The sequence below is a fragment of the Pistacia vera genome, unplaced genomic scaffold, assembly GCF_008641045.1.
Source record: "Pistacia vera cultivar Batoury unplaced genomic scaffold, PisVer_v2 Contig67, whole genome shotgun sequence".
In the NCBI taxonomy this organism is placed as follows: domain Eukaryota; kingdom Viridiplantae; phylum Streptophyta; class Magnoliopsida; order Sapindales; family Anacardiaceae; genus Pistacia; species Pistacia vera.
The window spans coordinates 271,490-274,372 of NW_022196523.1; the positions used below are offsets into that span (position 1 = coordinate 271,490).

The 2,883-nt window shown below is 35.5% G+C and overlaps 1 long non-coding RNA gene across 1 annotated transcript; it reads left to right on the forward strand.

The window, feature by feature from the left end:
• The first annotated feature begins 289 nt into the window (after positions 1-289).
• Positions 290-2,668, forward strand: LOC116112873. The gene is made up of 3 exons (XR_004125319.1): positions 290-391; positions 479-537; positions 1,604-2,668. It is a non-coding gene; the product is annotated as an uncharacterized LOC116112873 (long non-coding RNA).
• The last annotated feature ends 215 nt before the right edge of the window (positions 2,669-2,883 follow it).

Genomic DNA, 2,883 nt, shown 5'->3' on the forward strand with positions numbered 1-2,883 from the left:
AGGACTGGAGGACCAGTTACACTTAGCAAAAGGACTTGGATGCAAGTGAAGAAGTAGTATTTTAAGGGGCTGTTAAAAAGTTTCAGAGTTGAAGGACTTGAGTAATTTACCAAATAGGGGTGCATAGAATTTTCCAGGGGTTGATTTGTGACATATCAAAACTTTTGTTCTTTGATTTAGGGGGTGAAATGTGACATCTTAATACTTTGGGGTAAAACGGGGCATTAAGTGGAATATTTCCAGGCCACCGTATAAACCCATTTTAGTTCATTTTTGCAACAAAATGAAAGAAGAAGCAACTTGAAAAGAGACTTGAGAGAGTGCCGAGAAGGAGAAATAAGAGAGGGCGTGGAAGTTTAGTGAATTTTTTGGTGATTTCGGTGGGATAAAGGTAAGCATCCAAATCATGGTTCCATTTTCAATTTCTTTTCCTTTCCTTGGGAATTTCTTAATCATTGGCTAAAATTGGAAACATTAGGTGAAGGAAGGAAGGAACCGGAGCCTTAATTTGATCAAGGAAAGGAGAAGGTTTTGTGGGTGAGTGGAATATTATTAAACTTGCATTTAAAATCATGTGTTGGTTGGAATGATCATATGCGTGTGCATACCCGATTGATTGAGGTTTTATTTTAGTTCTTTAGTTTTGAATTTCTAATAAATTGAAGATCTCCGTGACATGCATGTGTTTGGAATTGAGAGTATGAAATTATGTTTATGAAAATATTGGGTAAATTGCTATTAAAAAGAGGTACTTATGCGTTGCATGTTACTTATAATTAGGTATGGCTTTTACATGAATTGAATGATGTTGGAAATGTTTATTGTAAGAATTGTGGCCGGGATTTTTAGTTAAGCTGATGCATAACTAATTTGTACTTATTTTGCTTCGGCTGAGTGGCTTGAAGAGTGTTGGGTTGTGATTTATTGCTGGGAAATTGTTTGGAGTATAATGCTTTGCTAAATGACGACTTTGTGAATGCTTTTGGCTGGGTTAAATTGAGGAATGTTGGTGACAATTTTGTGTGCTGGAAATGGCATTGTATTGAGTGGGAGGACTTGTGTTGAACTTGGCATTTTCGGTTAAATTGAGTCTTGCATAAGTGCTGGAAATATGTTACATGTATTGTTGATTTATAAGCCAAAATGCGTTGTGAAAAGAGAAAGTTAATATTTGTGAAAAATGCTGAATTGGATGTGCCAATTTTCATGCTTTCTAAAGAAAAAGATAAAAAACAAACGTCTTTTTTATTTGCCTTGCTGGAACCCTTAGAAAGGTGGGGTAAATATATATTTTATGAGTAATACTACATTTACAAAGTCCCCATACAAAGATATATGTACAAAGTGATGTGTCATACCATGATTGGACAATGAATTTGACTTTAGTTAAAAAGTTGACTTTACAAATTCACTCTCCCAATCATAGTATGACACCTCACTTTGTACACACATCTTTGTATGAGGACTTTGTAAGTGTAGTATTATTCATATTTTATATGTTTATTGATTACGATGTTTCAAGCATTGCACAAATATTTTTGCATGCCAGTTTCCAAGGAGAACAAGTAGTTTATTGATATTATTTTTTTATATGTATATGCAGACAAGCATGCATAATTCATGATGTAATGGATATTCGGATGCAATGCGTGATGATGTGTTTTATCCATCAGATTGGAGACCACCTTTTATAGTATTTGTCCCCCTCCAGCCATCAGCTAGCATTTTATATTCATCCTTATGTGCCTATTGAGATGATTCATCTTATCGAACGATTGCGATATCTCACTGAGACAAGACAAACGCCTAACAAGTTCCAGACGGGATTACACCAGACAAGTATTGGCCGCTGTGGTATTTTAGATGCCCCCGAAGGTGGACCGTGGGCGGGATTTGTTTGATACTATATCATGACATCCCAATGGTAGTTCGTGGGTCGAGTATGTTTATCCAATGGTGATTATACCATCCCAAGGTAGACTGTGGTTGGTACCATCGTAAGGGTAGACTATGGGTGGTGTAGCTAGTTGTTTGTATTTGGGACCGACACGTGAGGGGTATGACTTAGGTCCCAGCGTACTGGTAGTGATTGTCTTCGGTTTATACGATCTTGGTATGTGGTTCCATAGCATCTGGAAATATTATACGGTGATTATTGCTTATCATATGAATGGTTATGATGTTGTATGGCATGCAACCAGATTTTCACATGCATGTTTTCAAGGTTAAAACATTTGTGTCTTGTGGCCTTTCGACATTTTTCTATGGACAGAAGAGTTGGATCTTCCAAAATCCCTCGATGGTCTTCATCAATTTTGTGGCACACTTAACAGTAAGTAACCATAAGTATATGTATATGTTAAAATTTATTTAATAGTTTAAGTTTTTGGGTCAAGTTGTTTCTTAACATAAGTCGAATCTCATGTATGCGGCGTCTTGTTATCTATCTTGGTTGTATGATTGTTTAGTTCTGTGAGCTATGGTCCCAGGGTTAACATTAGTTTTGTTGTAAATTAATTGTTTATTTGTATTCACTAAGGTTCATCTTGTTTTTCCCTTCTTCCTGGCTCTTCAGGAAGCTAATTTTTATATTTTCCATGAGCTGCCTCTTTCAATATATCAGTTAGAAAATCATTTTCATTTATTTTTTTAAAGTCATGTTTCTTTGTTGTTATATGATACATTTATCTGCCATATCCATTCTGCTGATTAATCAGATCATATATAGTGTGAACAGGTGAACCAGGTTTTGTCACTCTAGAGTGATAATATATAGTGTGCAATCTCCACTGATTTTGATTGAACAATTTAATTATTGATTAGATTGTGTAAATGAATGCTGAATTAATGTGATTTTTCTTAGCAGGCTAGTTGCCATTAGGA